Below are 21,676 nucleotides of genomic sequence, written 5' to 3'. Positions count from 1 at the left end.
CACACAGCGATTCAAATCAAAATTCATACAAAATCAACATCATTATAAATTTTTCGTATTCGTTTTGGGAATATCAAATGGCAGTACGCCGAAATTATTCCTGAATTAGCACAAACGATGTTGAAGGGTTGAAATCATTTAATAAGGCAAATATTTTACTTAAGTCGGGCGATGCTGCGTCGCTTCAAGCATGGAGTTATGCTAACGAACTGCTATTATGTTTCACCCTCGTGTCACTGTGTGAAGGTTTTGCACTCCCGACCGAGTTACAGGGGTTGTTTTAGAAAATCATGTGTTGCTTTGGGGAAAAACTGGCAGTCGAAACACGCGCGGCGGTGGGATCAGACGCGTCGGGGTTGCGGCCGGCGCTCGCTACGAACAATATTCCGATACCACCGCGCCAATCTCAAAGCCGATTATCTAGGTCGATGAACAATAACACAACGGCGACAAATTATTAAAGAAAAATATAAAAGTGACGTCATCGTGAAGAAATTGTTGATAAAAACAGTGATCGGCCAAAGTTTATGCTCGTTTACAGAAAGCGTTAATGGATAGTAATGTTTTTCTGATATTTGGAATGACTAAAATAAGTAAGTATATATAATTAATTACTATGTAGTTACATCTGTCTCCGTTTGGGAGCGAAAAACTTTTTATGATTGACGAAAATGGAAAACTTTTCTGATGAGATTTCTTGTTGGCGAAATTGTTAATTAAACTTGACTGTTTTGTTTGGTTTGTTTCTATAGCACGTTATTTATAAACAAATACAGGAGCATTCATTATGTTGGTACGGTTTGGTATATGGGACTCAAAGTATTTTGATTGTAATTACGTGGTTTAATAGAAGTCATACACGCAATGGTTCATTTCTAACAATTATACCATTTCATAGGCAAATGTTTCTATCGTAGGCATACGAAAATAAACCAGCTAAAGTACCTATGATGTCTTTTATTGTAATGGATTTTTGTAATTAATGGTAATTTTTATCTTAACAGACTTAATAATAGTACGTTTGCGTTCTTGTCCGATTTCTTTCCGATAGTGGAAAAATAACATCTGTAATTTTTCATAATTATAGGTCGACATTTTAATGATTTTTAATTACTCAATAATAAGGAATATTTTGCTACTGATTACTAATAATTAAAGTATCCATTTGAAATTACTTTAATCATAACAGAAATCACAAACAACCCCCTATACAAATTACAAATCAATAATTGATTTAGCTTTACCTTCGACAAAAAAGAGTTAATGGAAAATGTATGTAGATAATGTGATAACAAGGTATAAAAAACAATTTTAACAAAAAAAAAACCGACTTCAAAAAATAAATATTCCAAAACAAATTAATATGCACTAAAAAGTAAAAGAAATAATTGCGTATTTTTCAACAACTTAATAGATCAACTAACTTTACTAACTCATCACCTTATAATGTAAGTAGGTACAATTAATTTCTGGAGTCAGCCAACTAAGATAGATTTGTTATTTACCTATTATCACAACAAAACATTGCAGTTTTAGTTGTATAGGTAGTAACCACCACTCCGCTGCCGTGCCCGTAGTTGTTGGCGTTTCCTAGGCTCACCGACTCCAAAAATAACAATAATTGTACCTACTTACATTATAATGTGTTATGAGTTAGTAAAGAGTTGAATTAAGTTGTTGAAAAATACGCAATATTTCTTTTACTTTTTAGTGCATATTATGTTTTGAATATTTATTTTTCGAAGTCGGTTTTTTTTGTTAAAATTGTTTTTTATTTCTTGATTTTTAGTGAATAACTTAAGTGGGTCGACCACGCGCTGCTCATAGAGACAGTGCCGTGTAAATGAATAATATTAATATCTATCCATATTGACGCATAATTACATTATTTTCAAATGTATATTAACAACTGATACCCTTACTTATGATCTGCCGAGCCGACAGCTAACAGTTGTTCATAAGCTACATACATAGTCAGTTGTCAAACAGACAAACAGATTAGATACCCACATAGGTATACAGTATGTAACTCAGACAGCACATCAAGCTACCCATCATTCTATACCAGATATGCTACTATCTGTCCTGAATTTTATGGCTACTGAGAAAGATATGCTAGTATGCATTTCAACGTAAACGCGGAGCTTTCTGCTCATTTTTAAGGAGTTCCCTGGATTATCTTCCAAATAGTCAGACTTTAAAAACAATATAGGAACTACACTGCCATCGTACTCTTTCAAATACAAAAAGAATTTCTCAAATCGGACTATAACTGCCAGAGATATGCATTTGTCAAACACAAACAGATTAGGTACCTACATACACATGTACATCAGACAGCACATCAAGCTACCCCTCATTCTATACCAGATATGCTACTATCTGTCCTGAATTGTATGGTTACTCAGAAAGATAAGCTAATATACATCACTTAAACTCAAACGCAGAGCACATTCTGTTCATTTTTGAGGAGTTCCCTGGATTATTTTCCACATTTATGGTCAGACTTTAAACAAAATTTTATGGGACCACACGGACATCGTACTCTTTCAAACACAAAAAGAATTTCTCAAATCGGTCTATAACTGACGGAGATATCGATTAACATACATAAAAAAAAAAAAAAATACGGTCGAATTGAGAACCTCCTCCTTTTTTTGAAGTCGGTTAAAAATACAATGTAGCACGTAAGTCGTTGCTTAGTTTCATGTATGGCACTCGTTAAACCGACATCAAACGTGTTACTAGCTCACGTGGCATTAGCCCTTACGTAGCTTCGTTTTATTGGCTGTTAAAACCTTTTAAGTAGTTAAAAATGTGTGAGAACAGCCTACATATTATGTCCTTTCTTATATGACTTTGACGTGAGTTTTGTAGCTGAAACCTAGCTTTTCTTTTCAGTAAGATTTCCGAATTTTTGCAGCATTTATATTCGTGTATATTAACATAAAATCAACACAAACCAAACAATAAAGTTAAAAAAGCTCCTAATGAAGACTCCATGAAAAATAAAACGTCCGAATTAAATATTTAAAACATTTTCGTCCCTCGCTTGATCTCATTTCCCGTTATCTCTCCCATTCTTTATCCTAATTAATAAATCTTAATATCTCTTGAATCTTGGATGAAAAATAAACAGGACAGTAAGTTATCCCTCGATATGATGCTTCTGTGCGCATTAACAAACACTGTCCGAGCCGAGATTCTGAAGCAATTAAACTGATTAAGCGCTCGGATTGCTTCGCCTGCCACAGTTGACAGGGAATTTTAACTTGAAAACTGTATCAGACGGAGTTGCGAGCCAAATTGCCACAACTATCTAGTCGGATGCCTCAATTAACAACCGCCGTGTATTTGCTAGATTTATCGGTTAATTTCTGCTCGGTTTGGAATTGGGGCTCGGTATCAAACCTTTTGCGTTTTGTAGCAGGTTATTTTATTAGAACATACCTTTTAAGCCCATCAGTGACACAACACATTACGCCACTCATGGTTTAATGTTTATGATGGACTTAAAAGATTAATTTTAATTTATTTCTAAGTTAAACTACATTTTCAAATAAATTCAGAGATACACACAATTCAACCCTCTTCACTTTCATAAGTTGTCTGTTTAGACAAGTGTGAAGTAAATGTAAAATAAGGTTTTTGAATCGTGGAAAACCCATTATTGTAACGGACAACACAAAATCAAAGTTACACACATCAGAAATATCGCAACCAATAGTATCGAGTCTATTTAAGTTTGTGAAACTACCGGTGGGTACTTTGATTGAACACATGGATACATCTGTACACCGATAGGTGAAACATACGAGTCTAGTATTAAAGCTCACGGACAACTTTGACAACGGACGGACTCGGCTCGCAATTAGAGAGGACTCACCCTCCCAACATTTACATTTTAATTTAAATTTCAAACTGACGAGATTCGAGATAAATTGGGCTGCGTATTTAGCGCAATAATTCGAGCCCGACGCCGACTCGCGGTCTCCAAATTAAGGAGCAGGATAATTGTTTGTGTTATAATTAATAATTGACATTAATATTGTGAACTCGCTACGGCCCGGGTTTAAACGTTGGATTATAAACCCCGCCTGTGCTGCTGTTAAACTTATTTAGGTGCGTAATTGAATAAGCGAACACGGTGCCATCGAAACCGGCATGTTGCCAGATATATTTCACTATAATTTTTCATTCATTTTTGTTAGTAAAATAAGTGCACTTGGACACATGACTGAATCTTTCCCCACAAAGGATGCCGCTATACAATAATTTCCACTTAGTGTACAAAGTGACCGTACATTTTTGTAGCTACACAGTCTAGTGAATAAATGAAAACGTACTTTAAAAATTCGCCAAAAATAGTTTGTTTGAATGAAAAAACTATTTGCTGTAAACAAAAATTGCTGAAAATTCCAATTTGCGCGGGTATGTGTTAAAATGTACAAATAATTAAAGTGAAATATGCCGCTATTGGTGAATTTATGATATATTGCACGTTCACCACACTGCGGTTGCATCGGATGTCAAAGGCGACCCTCGATGATCGACATTCAATTATAAACTACATGAGCCCGTGTTCAATAAAGTTGCGATAGATCCATTAAATAATTGTCACTGTTTGACGCTTAGAAAGTTTGTCACGTAATATATGTTTGTAAAATAATTATTTTGGAATATACAAAACAGTAAAGGTATAAAAATTAATACGACATAATGCACGAAAGTAAATGTCTAGCCATAAAAACAAAACAGGGTAAAAATGGTCGCAATAATTCACTGATCAAAAAAGCATCACAAAATCACGAACAAACTCGGATTGCGCTTCGGCATCGACATTGATATACGAATGAAACATTCGATTCGTTAGTGGAAAAAGGAAAATAATGCAAAATGCGGAGGATTGGAGAGAATGGTTCTCATAGGCGGATAACAAAAGGAATGCAATGGGGATATCGTTTGATGGCCGTAGCGAGTCGTAGCGCGTAGCACCGGCTCCGAACACGCTCCAACTATTGTGTTTTGATTGCTTGCCAGAGGCCTTTTATTGATTAGGTCGTAGACCTTAACACAAGCATCATTCATTATGTACGTAAACACCACTTTTAATATTAACCCATTTTATATGTAAAATACACACAGTATATAAGTTGAGAGCTTCTACGAAGGTACAGATTTCATGAATTTAATTTCACTTACCTCTTGTGAAAATATTTAAATGTTAATTGCGGGAGTACCCTTTCATCTCGTTTATCCAAACTTTGTAAGGGATTTGTTTACAATGTCCTTAATGATGCTCAGTGTGGCGATAAAAGCTTTGTAATGATCGTTTAATTCATAATTTTTATTATCTATTTCATACTGATTGTGGCTCATATTTCCTGATGAAATCTAATAATAAAAGCGTATATTTCTTGTGGTTGTAAAGGACGGAAGCGAGCTTAATAAATTATAATGTGTCGCGTTTTGAACGCGTAATAGAATATAGCTTCCATTATCAGAATGCTTCTGTTATTTTTTCATCCATTCGCCTTTATCTTATTTGCATTTCAACACGTAGACGTGAATTAACGTTCATAACTTATTATTGCTACGTAATGTTTGCTCTCGAAGTGTTCATCGAGCGAAAATACATAATGTATTTGTTTCAAAACTCAACTAATGTATGAGGGCAGACATGCGTAAACTCATAATCATAACTTAGTACTCGTATGTATAAGTAAGTAGCATTCACTTATTTTGATAGACATGTTGTTGAAAAATGTAACTATTTTAGTAATTTCAGTTTGGAAATATTTGAATAAAATTTCCATATTTAAAATGGAAATATGTTGATTTGAAATATGTATTCATTGATGATGAGGGCGTTATATATTATGGCCTTTGAATACATGATGTTTTATATTGTTGAAATGTACCTAATATGTTGATTGATTCATGAGTAGGTACAATTTTAATACCATGTTAGCTAGTAGACACATGGTAAGAAGATTATAAAATTAGCCACCGAGAGCGCCCCTTCGGTGATTTTTTGCTATGATTTCAAATGTAGACATTAATATATAATTATTGGTAGGAACATAAAACGTTTGAGCGGGCGCGTGCCCGCATAGATTCCGGTTCGTTTTGATCCCTTCTTGAATATTAAGTTTGCCCATTACGCCACTCGGTAATTCGAAAGCGTTTAGAGCGCTCCCCACAACGAATTTATTACTTAATATCACTTTGACCCGACGCCCTAGCACTGATTATGGATCTACTGAAAGTAGTAAATATGTACAGGATTATATTGGAATTCTGAAATTAAAGTTTAATTCAATTTATGTTAAAACGGAATTTTATATTGCTGTGAAAGGGGATGGTTTCTGCGAAGTGGATGAAACACAGTATTATCAAGTTTTGATCTGAAAGTCGCCTCGGAATAAGTTAATTTAACATTCTATGAAACTTGTGTTATGATTATAAGTGTGATATATTACTTTCGATACTTACACCAAAATAATACGTTTTCCAATTTTTGCTTGTTTGTTTATTCTGGCTAATCTTTGAAATGGCTAGACTGATTTAGGGGACGGGATTTTTATTGGCTCCATGCCTGCAGTGTTGACTTTCACGTCTACGTAAATAATTGTAAAGATTTAGTAAAAAGGTTTAGTTAAAAGGTATTTAATATTGAAAATCAGTATGTTACAAAAAATCTTTTAAATACTCATACGACTCCAACTTCAAATAAGCTCATTACTTTTATGTCTTTCTTTATTTATCACAATCAAATTGATTCTATTGACACTTGATTAAGACAAGCGATACATTTAATGGCAAACAACACGTATGTCTAACACATCCGACACAAATGTAACTAAGTATCTTTTCGTTTTCTCGTAAAGTAACTCTCTTTTCTTTTTGTCGGCATTTGATGATGTCTTTACGAGGATATCGGGACGTAAATGGAATATCATCTTTATTGCTTTCCCACATTGTTCGAACACGGACAGTTGTGAGCTTTCGAATGTTTTACCACAGAATTTCAGCACAAAAGAAAGTATGAATAGTTAATTATTCAGCCGCGGTTCGGTATACGGGTGACATTTAGAAACACCTGTCTATTCCCCCGAGCCTGAATACATGGCGTTATTATTTAATGAACTTTCAAATGGAATGGATATTCTTGAAACCATTTCGAAAGCAATCTCGACATGTGCGGTTGAGCCAGCGTTTTTTCTTGTTTGAGAAATATTGGTTTAATATGAAAATTCAGTGAATATCGTTTTACATGCGAATATTAAGGCGAAAGATATTAAAATTGAATTCTATGATGAATGTCCCGCTGACTGATTTTATTACGAAATAATTTCGGCTTTCTTTTGTGAATTGAGATTTATTTATTTACATTTTCGTAAATAAGAACATGGTTGACCAAACTGTATTTAATTTCCTTTAATTCAATCGATTTACTGCAGAATTTTATAGTAACAGGTAATTGCAATCGCATTATTGTTTCAAAAGCTTTCATCAAAAGATTTTTTTGTAAACGTCGTCTAACAAGCGTACTTAATGATCAAGGGATACCCTTACAGAAGGCGAAAACTCAAAAGACAAACGAATCAGACCGAACAAAGAAATCGCTTTTACTCCGTTTTCCTTAAATATTTCCGTATATCGTCGTGGCACATTACCTATGTATGGGTATGTAAACCCGTATAAATTCCTTTAACGGCATATGAATCAACTGTTTTACTTTCGACGGAGTGGAGGCACATGCGTGTCGGCTTGAGAAATATTTGACTGCATATTTTATGTACTGTACCTTTATGTATGATTAATTTAATAAGGAACATATTTGTTCTAAAATAAATCAATAAAGTATTAGGGATATGGATTGTATTATTGAGCCTTTATTCGTTGTTATTGATAAATGTTTAATAACTTTTAGGCTTATCCGCTACGTTCGCCGTTGGCTTGGCAACAAAATGGCGCTAACATATTGTAGTTCCCTTTTGTTTGTTGCCGATGTATTAATCCATTCGGCTTATACGTGTCACGGCTCAAGGCCATGTTTTGAGAAAACAGTAAGGCGTGAACCAACAATTATGTGAAGCGGTACATCATGTTAATCCTTACATACTTTGTAGCTGTAGGTACTAAGCCCAGTCTGATACGATATAAAATCGATTCATCGCTTATATCTGGTGATGCGTTAGTATAGGCTACGGTGGTTCGGAAGAGAAAGTTTCACGATAAAAGTCTATCGCTAGTCGTAAAGTTGGGGACTAATGTTCACAGCAGGCTGATCGCGCAACCACAAGTAAGCCACAACCGACGCCCCTGGGGGAAAGCAACTCCAAAAATAAATTATGTCGGATTTAATTGCAATTATGTTCAGTGACCGTAATGAGAAGCTGATGAAATCACAGCCTATAAAATACTCAACGAAAACTTTTAACAACTTCTGTTTTAATATCGTCGCGAGAGCTTTCTTATAATTGTATTTTTCTCCTTTAGCTAGCTAAAGCTGCTTCCATAAAGTCGTGCGGAAAGAGAATCGAGAAATCGAATTTCATCCAGCCTAGTATTTTGTTGAACCGATGCATAAACCATTCAGCGAGATTTATTTACCTCGGCGAGAAAACATTGAACTACTCTCCAATAGAATTTAATTAAACTAACAACCATTTTACGAAATAACATGACGTAGGAAAGTTTTGATAGTAATTTGGGCTATTGATTTTTCAAAGGTCATCATGGGTAGGAGCTTCTCGCCCCTGGATTTGATAAACTGAGGATTTATTAATGAAACAGAAAGCACGTTAATCTCTGTCCAGAGCACGGATCTGCTAAATGGGCCTTGAAATTTTAGCTCCGTGTTTTTTACGTGGATAGAGAACTGGAAAAATAAAGATAATGGCTTTTGTTTTAGTTATTATACAGATTTATGAGGGATTTATACTTTTAATTTCTTTAAAAGGTAACGGTGACATTGGATTTTGTATTATGAATATTTAATACGTCTGCGCACTTTATTTCTACTTAGATTAGATTTATTTTTTTAAACAGTGATTAGTGTTATTTATTTAGAGGACTTTGTATTTAATCATTTATTTTACTGTTTAAATAAAAAAGAACAGCAGGGTACATAAAGTTATATAACAAAAAGTTTCAGTACCAATCAGAATAAATTAAGCATATTAATATTTCAGTAGAACATTAGCACTTTGTTCGTATGAATTCATTAAGAACTTTTACCCTCGTACCTACAACCATACATACATGTACAGGATGATTTTTTTTATTTATTTGCGTTGGTTGGGCACAGAGGGGTACAGTACATGCGAGCTTCAGTGGGGCACAGTCGGGCACAGTCGGGCATTGTAGGCACTTGTAGGCGTGCTTGATGTCCCGTTTCTGACATTTCAATTATCGGCAGATGTTTCAGCTGTCTGTCATGTCCCACGTGACGTGAAGCGTTGACACTATCGTTATTATATTCTAACTCATTTTCACAAAACCAAATAAAAAGTATACCATTTATACATAGCATCTATTGGTCGAAGCGTAGTAAGTTATAGTTGGCCAGTAATTTTCCCCAACTTGTGTGTTAAAAATCTTGTTGTAATTGGATATTATAAGTCTGCGTACTGTTGTTAAGATTTAGACTTATTCTTAGTATCATTATTTCCCAATACTTATTAGTATTTTAAATAAAAAAAGGATGTTTAAATCCCGACAGGCCACAGGAGCAAAATCACTTGTGCTTATTTCAGCAACGAGGTGAAAAAAAAATTGAATTTAAAAATAGAATCCTTGTGGAAACGCTCGATTAATGAGGAAAATATTGTTGGCAACTTCTTAATTATCTCGTTGAGAAGAAAACTCTTTACCTGTTTTTTTAAGTATTTTGCAGGTAGAAGCGAGATTTGGTGTAGTGTAGTTAAAGTTTGTACCAAAAGAGTTTCGAAAACTGTACTAACGGTGAAATGTAGACCACAACGACCACTAGCAGTATCTTTTAATGGCTATGTTGTTGCAAAGTAAGAAATAAACTGAAATGTACTGTGAAATTCAAAGTTTTACCAGAACAATACTCATGGAACATACAGATTAGAAACATAAATTGGTTTTGATTTGTTTCTAAATAATCGATTTTCATTGCGCAGCATAATTTTGCACTTAGGTTAGAATTTTGTTGAGGTCGAAACTTTACCTAATTTATGATGTGTGGCGCTCTACATTCGATAAGTAGGAGCTATAATACTACTGATTGAGAATATTATGCTGTACGGCTATTATTAAAAAAGCTCAGATTTAAAGTTGAAGTATGTTTATGTTATGATAGCTCTAATAAAGATGTAGATGATAGCTCAGATTTAACTTAGGTTAAATCTTAAATCTTAAGTTAAAGTTAAATCTTAAAATTAATAACTTAAGTTTGTCATCGTTAAAATTAGAGTTTTTATTGTCAACATTCTTAATTTACAATCTAAACGAGTAAGTATCTAGGTAAATGGAAAAAATATAAGAATAGAAACCTCGAAAATAATTATCTCCTATTCACAAAATCCTTACATATTGGCAAATCCTTAGGTACAAACAAGCAAAACCTGAGATTTACGACAACAAGACAGGGGTCAATACGGCCTATTTAATTCAATCCCTGCTCCGTATAAGGGCGTACACACACCTAACCGTAGCAACACCGACGTAGATAATACCTGCTTACCTATTCCACGTCAAGACTAATTAATAATGGAACGTTGTACAGTGTAAAAGCCTGTTTAATTAAATTTGCTTGCGTCGTATGTTTGAAAGGAGAACGATTAACATCTTGAAAGCGTGCGGTGACGAACATGGCTCCCATCAGCATAATCTCAGTTTGCTGCGCGGATATTCGAGCGGGAGATAGTATGCAGTTTGTTGATTGCTCGTTAATCGTGCGGGGAGCTGTTGTGTAGAACAAAAGCGCTGTTTTCTCTACATAGGTAGAGTTTAATTTTATTGGTTGGTGTTTAACTTTCTTTTTTAAGACGATGATTTAGTAGCTAGCTTTTGTAATAGTTTGTGTATTTAGTACTTCACCTAATTGCCAAAAGTGGATGTCATTCCTGATTTAATATACATAGGCGGATTCATAATATGCTATATTTTTTATGGTATAAGCTGGTAAACGAGCAGACGGATCACTTGATGGTAAGTAATCGCTGCCGTCCATGGACACCCTAATCAAGGATTGAGAAGAGGGATAATTGGGCCTCCGGTAACCGTGACGTTCACACAACGAAACACAACGCAAGCGTTGTTTCACGTCGGTTTTCTGTGAGCCGGCCCATTCGTACCGAAGTATGGCTCTTCCACACTTATATTTACTTGAATCATAACTTCAAAACAACTACGAATTCTAATCTTCCAAAAATCTACTGGACTAGAACAAAGAAAAGACAACTAAAAGTACTTAAGAACAAACATCAAAATAATAATCATTCTGAACAAACATTTGAAGAGAGCACCGGTTTTGTTAGACCCGTCCTCGGTGGGTACACATCAGTCACACTAAGCCTCACTCGTACGAGTTGCACGATACTATCACTACAATCCCTATGTGCTGACAGCCCATACATTCCCGTAATTTGTCTTACGCAAGGAACTGTCTCCCATTTGTAAACTGTTCTTGATTACTTTGGATCGTACTTCAATTGTATTATAGTTTCTATGTTTGTATGTAATTGCTATATGTTCTTGTAGCGTTCTAGATTACATTGTAATGTTGATTTATGGGCGCTAGCTTTTGTCTACCTACATGAGATGAGGACGTTTTTCTAAAGGTAAACAAACTATTGTAATAACATCGGAGGTTTACCTACAAAAGATCAGTCTTATGAAAGAAATGTTATATTTGGTTTACAACAAAGATATTCACTAGAATCTTTCTTAAGATATTACTACGCTTATTTCCACGGAACAGGATATTTTTATTATGATTTTCATGATACAAGGAATTGGCTACAGTCTACACAAGCAAGTATGTAGGTTCATACTTGTTTGTATAAAAGCTCGCAAGCTCGTAAAACAGTACATAACGAAGGCAGACAGAAGGTTCCTTCACTCCCGAGACATTATCGCGTCATAAATTCTTTGACAAAACAGAAAGAAAACGAGCTCGCTACTTTGACATGTAGACGATATTCCGCCATTTTTGGAATATAAAAAGTTACATAAAATAATAAATAAAAATATTTGTCTTCTAAAATTCAGGAAAGATGATGTTGGGAGCAAATGAAATGCGAAACGACTGGCATTCGATTCTTAGTGAATGGCGAAATATTAAATTAACTTTCCTATTCAGTACTAAGTAAGCATTTGTATTGTACATAGAACAGTCGTCACTTCATTTGCACGAACGGTAAGTCTTTGCAAGTGTCTTGGGGCTACAGTTTATTTTTCCCAGTGAGTGTTCCATCGCGAGCCAGCGTTTTGTTTTCTTGAACGTCCTGCCTCGATTAGTCGTTCTTTTTATTCAGAGACACGTGCAGAAACCAGATGCTATCGATCGATCTACTCTCACTGTTTATTTACTGTTGCTATTGCTTTTATCTCGGTTTCTATTTACATTGAAAACCTTTCTAAGAATCGAAAATATTTTGCAGCATATCTGTGCATTTTCCAAAGAGTAAGAAGAGTTGAAATTGAATTCTTTGAAATTAAAATCTAGGTAGAATGGTGAGGATTAAAAAGTGTGCCACTTAAGTACTTGGAACTAGTTCGTGGAGAGATTAAGCTCATTAAGTGAGTGTAGAGTAGAGACGTGGGTAGTTTACACGAGCGGCCGTACGAAGGGTTAACCACGTCAAACAGTGGTGTCCACAACTTTTATTACACAAGTTTCTGTGCGCACTACCATGATACTGAGCTCTCAGGACATTTTTAATCATAAACTATTCGTAAACTAATCATCGAGGGACAGCTTAGTGGTGATGTTCACATTGTTTACTCGTTTACCTTATTAAATCAGTCCATGATGTATTATGAGATTAAAAAGGGACATTGTTGATTACGGAACTTAGCAAAGGGCGGTTCATTAAAATCACGTAGTGGTCAAAGAAAGATTTCAACAAACAGATATATCTATCAAATCAAATGTCATGACATAAAAACATTCAATACGGACCCGTTTTCCCTTCATCAAAACCACATTGATAATTCCCCTAAAATCACGTCACATCAAATAAATCCGCCCATACAAGACCGTCACATAAACCATTAACTTAATTTAAAAAATGCTTTATCATCCGGCCGATCGCCGGTCGTTCGGAACATTTTGTCAATAATCGTTTACGTCATTAGCGTCTGTGTTTTATATTCAAAACGATCCCTCCGTCAAAGAAAATGGCCTGTGAAACGCTGGCCATCGTCCCGATCGATTTGTACTTACACTGGAATCCCTAATATGAAAATGAGGGGTCTTTTAAAAATATTTTCTTAAAAACGTGTTTGTGTGTATACCGGCTGGCTATATAATAGGTATGATGGCTCGATAAGCTTGTCAGAAAATGTTACGTAGTACATTTACATGTGTAGATCTCTTTCGTAGCACTTCGTAGAACTCGCTACGAATAAGCTACGTACGGATTTTTCCATTACTAAGATTACAGGATAACCTAAGATATTTTATGTTACTGCATACTGAATGTTACAGGGTTATCTACTAGAAACCATGAGCCAATAAACCAAGTTAAATATTAAGTTCAGGTTACCTAACAGTTGCAAAGGTCAGACAGTACAGTACTCTCCAGAAACCGCAAAATGCCTAGCGTAGCTATCTGGTTTGTAGTAACATAGTTCTGGCTGTAAGTTGTATTCCTTTCAGAAGTGTTAAACGACTTCAATTATACCTCTTCAGTGTTGTGTTCTTACCTCATAATCAGAGAGTTATTCACAAAGTATACGCATTGTCTGCTCAATAGAGAACAATTAGGATTCCCTAGCCACCCTCCCTGTTTCCACACCCCACACGTCGGGCGGAAAAGGGACTTTTTCTTTTTATTGTCCGTTAATTGCTCTGATTGGTGCGACGGAACGAAATAAAGCCGCATTCGTGGGGATTTGTAGGCTCGCTCGCGTTCAAACGTAGCAGCCTCTAATTTGGACTTGATTGTAAAACGGCTCTGAGCACTTTTGCTGTTTGTATTTTCGCTTTTATTTCTATCTTATTTTTATTGAAATTACAGTATTCTTGAACTTCATCGAGAAGCACATAAAAGGGGCGCAGGAAGAAACTTACTTCGTTGTAATCGAATTCAGAATTGGGTGTTTGGTCTTCCCGAACCGAATAAAATGGAAAATAGGGTAGCACGGGAAGGATAAAGGCTATCCATATGTATTGCATTCGGTTCGCGTGTAATTTATCAAGTTGATCATTCGTCAAGTGACCGCGGGAGCACTAAACTAATTAACAGTATCGCGTTGCGTTAGAATGAATCGTCTCACTTCACTCAGAATTAATCGTTCGGGGAGCAGCCCTCATCGCTTTGCGGAAGAGACAAGAACAACTACAAGAACTCTAATCTATCGTAGTTGAGACTGGGGAACAAAGCGGTGCGACAGTGTTCGTGAGTTATTCCGATCTAAGGTTGTTAGTTCATTGCAAGTGGGTAATGGCTCAGGTGAGTGCTTCACTATAACTGTGTACGTGTATCCGTAATTCAGTTTCCTGCTGACGTAATATTCATGTATGCGAACGGGTCTGGTCTGATGAATTTATTACAAGGGTTGATTCGGGATATATCATCCAAGAGTTATTATTCTTGAGAGAGCAGTAAACATAATAGTATTGATGATGTATTTGGTAAGTAAAGCTATAGTCCAGTATTAAATTTTTACCTACTCGTCTAAGGATCGTAATGTAACTCGTAGCGGATAAGAGCGTTCAGTTTTAGATTCCCTTTGAACGAGTTTACTGTTTTTTTGTTTCTGAAACAAGTTATAACAGCCTGAAGTTTGGAATTGTGCCCACATGTCCAAAAGTCAGTAGCTTATGGCTCAGTCAAATCGGAGAAAAATGAATACGTTGTTTTCAACGTTTATCGATAATAATAGAGAATTAATTATTATAGACAGTACCTAGAAGTGTAATCGAGTAATTTATACTGTAATACATATAAGCGAGCCAGTAACCTAGATTTCTCCTTAAATAGCACAAAGTAATATTGAGAGCTTGATAAATGATAAAAGATATTTTATATAACTGCAAGTTGGTAACAAAAGAAGACTTTTACACGAATTTTGAAATAAAACTAGATGAGGCCGACAATCAATTCGACTGATTTTAAAATATGACTAACAAGACTATCTCAAAGAAAACCTCTGTTAATCCCATTGACTACTAAAAGACGTGATATAAAGATTAGAATCAAAATCGTTTAGCCATATACCGCAGACTAGCAATCAAATAGTTTTATTGGTGCAACATTTTATTTTATTAAACGTACGTTGAGGCGAACTTAGTAACTGCAATAGTAACTCCTCGGAGAGCAAATCTAGAAATGTGGTAGTGTTTGCAACTACAAAATGGCGTCACCGCAACCTGACTGGCTGTCACCTGGGAGACGATAGCAAAAGTAACAGCAAATACAGCAATCCATGCTTTGTGCGAGTGCGAGATTGTTATATACAGGTCGTTGCGTATTGGTGTATAACAATCTTTTATACACACACAGATTTTATATGTGTATAATACACCAATGTGTATAAAATCTTACCACCGTACTCAGAGTCATTGAATAATTACTTAACCCAGTCCTTAAGAATTGTTTTCGGAACAAAATCATTACTAAGGAATAGTTTAAGTAATCATTAAATGTCTCTGAGTGTGGCAGCTAAAGATTTTTTTATATTGCCTTATCGGTGTGTTAATAATTTAATCGAGAGACTTGGCTAACTCTTCAGTGTTCGACGGAAATGTATAATTATTGTCTTAATTAATAGGAAATAGACTCGCTATTATTGTAATCTGAAATAACCTTTACTTTTGAGTTACAACGCTATCCTCAATAAATAATAAATCTATTTTTGATAAAGGTTACCTGATCTCGTTAAGTGAGTAAGTAAGGTACTTGAATTCAAATAGGCCACTACAATACTCAAACGTTTCAATTTCAAGGCTTTGTAAATTCACTGTTCTGTTACTAAAATTGTGAAAGCATCTACGAGTATACAAAATGTAAATGTACAATATACGTTTGTAGGTGAAATATTACAATTGGTAATATATTACGTTTACTTTCGGTACCTTTGAACACACTTGTAAATACACAATAAGTTTTCTCATTCGACTGAGTAATCGAACCATTGAAAAGAAATATTATCGACGAAGGCTCGTAAGTCGCAACCCTTTGAACGTAAAACTTTTTTATTCCTTTTTCTGTAACGCTATAAGTCTATCGTACTCGTGATTTATTGAAAAGAAAGCGACATTGTCACAGATATTTCTAGAATATATTTTTGTAGATATCCTTAGAGGGCTACGGAGAATATTGACCTTTGTTCTTAGTTCATCAAGATTTACTTTTCATTGCTGGATAATTATTCCGTTGCTCCCATGGGTTCATTTTAATAAAGCAATTCTTTCATAGAGTTTTTAAATGACTTTTTCAATGTTTATTATGTTTATCACATTTGTTAAGACACCCTGTAGAACTCGGTGTTCACCGACAAGGGAGTTGAATTTACGGTCGGGATGCAATGAGCCGACCATTCAGAGTGGCGTGCCCGGCCTTCATTTTGCATGATATTAAACTGGAAAAATAAAAAAAGTTGATATAAAGAGAAACTTGGACGGAGAATTATCATGAAAAGCGGAGGTGCTGCAGTGGTGCCTAGGTAACTTCGAACGAACGATGCTTTTTAGTTTATTTTCTCCGTGTAATTTTGGCACATGATATATTTTTTGATAGTACCGTTTCGAGTCACAGTTTTACGGTATGCCCTGAACGAAAGTTAAAAGTTCCACAGATATTTTCCTGTGTGACGTTAATGCTTCTATGATTTTTACTTTTATTTCTTCATAAGAATAATGAATATAAAAGTTTGACACTTTATGCGTCAAAGGGTGACTTTAAATAGATAAGATAGTGCGAAGACACTATAGTACAGTCAGTGCTTTGTGGGAATTAGTATCTATATCGCTGTAGGAAATACAATGTACTTTCTGTCTTCTACTCAGTGGCATTTTTCATTAGACTTAGACAATATAACATACAGACATAAATAAGAAGAACTGTTCGTCCGTGCTGTAGAATTAATCAGTGGCCGTCGACGTCGGCAGTCCACTCTATCTTTCTCCGTGTCTCCCGTCTCTCCCATTAAAGTGAAACACACATTGCTTTAGAAAAAAATGCCACACTTTTAAATGAAACTACAAAATTGTTAATTAAAACGTATTTATTTGTTAAACTAAAGTTCCTATTTTATAAATGACTCAGTCTAGGATGTACAGTCAAAATCAAAATAATATTATTTCGTTCGTTCGCTACAAATTAAGCCTGACAACGTGTTCCCCTGAATAATATATTACCATGTTAGGTACTATAAAACTAGGTGCAGACTACCTAGCGTGTTTACTGGGGCTCCGGCTCAAAGAGCAGGAGTAGGAACGGGGAGTCAGTAAGAGTCTGACACTCCTTCTCGTCTCGCCTAAGGCGGGAGATATCATAAAAAGGTACTATAGAGTAAAACTATAGAGTATCCAATACATAATATGTTTCAGAAACAGATATCTGTCAACTCAAATAGAGAAACAATTCTTTTTCAATAAATAAGTGAAGATTTTTAAGACTTCAATTTCTTGCGTTTTTATATTTCCAAAAAATGTCAGGAGGTACTTCGTCGTCCGTCTATATCACTTTTATTAACACTGAATGTCTCGAATTTATGTTATCATACATAGTCCAGTCAAATAAGGCAAAATTAGGTAAGAATCTCGGAATGCGAGATACCCAGCTGTAATTTTGTATATACTTGTATATTGACCCCCTGAAATTTGTCTCAAAACCTACATATGGTAGGGTGTAAGCAACCCTTAAAATTCAGGGTCAAAGGGCCCAAAAATCGTTTTTTTGCTGTTTTTTCGAAATATCTCATTTCCTATGGGTTTTTGGTAGTTGTATTCAATAGCAATATTGTGAAATACAAAATTTTCTACAACTTTTGTCTAAACTTTTTTTTTATACGGTGAACCGTTTTCGAGATAGAGGGCGGAGAGCGCGCGGTCACTGCATCTCTTCAAAAAAATTTTTTTTTCGTCTAACCTATCCGTGATGGTTGTCTATGGATAGGACATTAAAAAATACGTCATGGTTCCTAAAACCATTTTAAGAATTGATACATTTTTTAAAAAACACTTAATTTTCCACTTTCTCAATTCTTTTAATCAATTCTTAAAAACTAATTATGATATCTCATTCAAACCAATTTTCGTTGAAAGTTTCCATTAAAATCTACAGCATATATTTTTTTTAGTTTTCTTACTCACTTATTTTAAAAGTTAGAGGGCAGGACACATTCTATAGACCTCATTTTTCCACTTTGGAAGCGTCTATCTTTCAAACGATTGATTTTGACGAAAAATGGTTTTAGGAACCATGGCGTATTTTTTAATGTCCTATCCATAGACAACCATCACGGATAGGTTAGACGAAAAAAAATTTTTTTTGAAGAGATGCAGTGACCGCGCGCTCTCCGCCCTCTATCTCGAAAACGGTTCACCGTATAAAAAAAAAGTTTAGACAAAAGTTGTAGAAAATTTTGTATTTCACAATATTGCTATTGAATACAACTGCCAAAAACCCATAGGAAATGAGATATTTCGAAAAAACCGCAAAAAAACGATTTTTGGGCCCTTTGACCCTGAATTTTAAGGGTTGCTTACACCCTACCATATGTAGGTTTTGAGACAAGTTTTAGGGGGTCAATATACAAGTACATATATACAAAATTACAGCTGGGTATCTCGAATTCCGAGGTGAATTCCTAAATTGACTGGACTAACAGTCAATTTGAATGAAAAAGAAAAAGGGACAAAGAAAGGTTCACTAAAATCGTAACATTTTGAGGTAGGGTGCATGTATTTGTATCCTTGTATTGGTAATGGGACTATAGTTTCAGTTTACCGGAATATTGGCTAGTCCAGTTTAAAATGTAACTAGATATTCGGTTTGCCGCCAGGTCTGGCTTTGGCGTATGTTGGAGATTCCTAAATTAAATTATTGTGTTGTTTCACTGCTGTACGCTACGTTTACTACCACAATTGGATTTAGTAATTTATATTTGTAATAGCTACATATATTAGCTTTTTTACTGCTGATGTTCAAATACTCAAACGTCACGTTTTAAGACGCTCTCAAAAATAGTTCTGTCACTACACATTCTTTATAAAAGACAGAGATAGCACGATATTTAAGTACAACTTAAAATTGAATAGTGTTTCAGTGTTCGGGCGTGAGATGGTAATGGTGAAAATTAGGGTGAAAACTACCTTCACCAACGTATTGGTATCAGTGACTTACAAGACTTAGTATTAAATATGGATTAGCGACGTATTATTAAAAACAGCTCTATTGAGAAGTAATAACGTACATTGTTGAGTATTTTTAAATAACGTAATATTTGTCTAGTCCTCATACCGAAATTAAAAACCATACCTTGGTCTTTGCATTTGCGACTACACATATGGAAAATCTGAAACGTTTACTTTCCTCAAGAAGAAAAGCTGATATTATTTTATCCAATGAGTAGACTCTTGACTAATGAGCACAATATTAAAGTTACCTACTTAATTCCTTAGGATCTTAGCTGTAATGTAAACCGACCAGCTACACTAATGAACCTCTTGAGTTCGTTAATAAATAATTAATTTACGTTGAATAATGAATAACGTTAAACTATAGAGAATTTGTGAAATAAACACAAATTCTGTAGAAAGTGTGTAGAAGACATTTTTATTCAATATAGCTTTTGCCCGCGACTTCGTTCGCGTGGAATAGTGACTTCCGGCAAATTTTTGGTTTTAACCACATAGTTCCCATAGCTATAGGCTGATGATGATGATGATGATGATGAGTTCCCGATCTCGCGGAATCTTTTCAAAAATGAGATGTGGAAGATATTCCAGGGAACTCTTCAAAAATCAACATAATGAGCTCTGCGTTTGATTTTAATAGATGTATACTCACTTAGGGCATTGAAAAAATAGTTTAAAAACGGACTTTAACTAAAGAAATATTATAATCTTTCCGAACTTAAGATGAAAACTAACTTAAAACTAAAGAAAGCTACGAATTACGAATTTATAACAATTAAAAAAGAAATTATATTAGAACCTTTCCTTTATGCTATAATAACCAAGCTTAAACTAAATAATTTAAAAGAAACGACTTAAATCTAATCTAATTAATTTATAAATTAGACTTACAATTTTATTAAAAAAACTAACTACAGTAACTACTAATAATCGATATCAAACTAAACCTACGTTAAAAAGTTTAACCAGAAAACCAGGAAAACCCAACAAATAAACTTATTAATTGACAAATACAACGAAACCAATTTAGAATATACGAAACAGCAGGACCACTACAGACAAATAATCATACGACTGATAATACACATTTTCTACAATAGTACCGAAGCGCTCGGCCGATACCCAACCAAATAATTGTAACAAAACCATAGCGCAATCTATTTCGATCCCAACGCCATCTATCGAGGATAAAGACAACTTGGATTATTTATTTATACTCCGTTCGGGCATTTTCTTTGTACTAAAAGTTTAATTATATTGATATAATTTTTTTCATACCTTTTTACTATTTGTTAACTTTTTTCGATGAATTAAAACAATAACATGAACCGAAGTCGTGTAACGATCGACATAGAATTATCTATACTCCGTTAGAGCGTTTTCTTTGTACTAAAAGTTGTATTATGTTATATTTTTCATTGCTTTTTACTATTTTGTAAAAACAAATTTCCAATGAATTAAAACAATAACATGAACTGAACAATTGTAATTACACCATTGCGCGATCAACGCCATCTATCTACGGAGTATAGGAACAGCCCGACATTGTTCAATTCCGTACTATAAGTACGAAATTGAACAATAGATGGCGCTGTATGTCCGGAATAAATTTATTTTTTATTTTATTTTTTTTTATTTTTATTTTTATTTTTATTTTTATTTTTATTTTTATTTTTATTTTTATTTTTATTTTATTTTATTTTTATTTTATTTTATTTTTATTTTATTTTTATTTTTATTTTTATTTTTATTTTTATTTTTATTTTTATTTTATTTTTATTTTTATTTTTATTTTTATTTTTATTTTATTTTTATTTTTATTTTATTTTATTTTTTGATTTTTGAAATAAAAATATATCTATGTCCTATCTAAGGTTCTAAACTATATCTGTACCAAATTTCAACCAAATCCGTCAAATAGTTGCGGAGATTAATGGTATAAGCATAGAATGTTCGACGTGATTCTTTAATTTGACATAACTTTTTTATTTATGAACCGATTGACATGAAACAAACACTAAATGTAAATTTAAGCATCCCACAATATATTCGTGAAAACCGCATCCAACTCGGATCAGCCGTTTCTGAGATTAGCGCGCACAGACA

General features: G+C 34.4%; 1 protein-coding gene across 4 annotated transcripts in view; it reads left to right on the top strand.

The window, feature by feature from the left end:
* The first annotated feature begins 316 nt into the window (after positions 1-316).
* LOC118264104 (uncharacterized) overlaps positions 317-21,676 on the top strand; it is a 136,282-nt gene continuing 114,922 nt past the window's right edge. For 2 of the 4 annotated variants that reach the window (XM_050705060.1, XM_035576498.2), the window contains exon 1: positions 340-593. The gene's annotated coding sequence lies outside the window, so the exon portion shown is untranslated. Of the gene's footprint in view, positions 594-21,676 lie in introns of all 4 variants that reach the window. The other 2 variants (XM_035576500.2, XM_035576497.2) reach the window with 2 other exon arrangements.

This window comes from Spodoptera frugiperda, chromosome 26 (genome assembly GCF_023101765.2).
Source record: "Spodoptera frugiperda isolate SF20-4 chromosome 26, AGI-APGP_CSIRO_Sfru_2.0, whole genome shotgun sequence".
NCBI lineage: Eukaryota > Metazoa > Arthropoda > Insecta > Lepidoptera > Noctuidae > Spodoptera > Spodoptera frugiperda.
The sequence above is the reverse complement of the archived record's forward strand: the minus strand, read 5'-3'. Positions and strand labels throughout refer to the sequence as shown.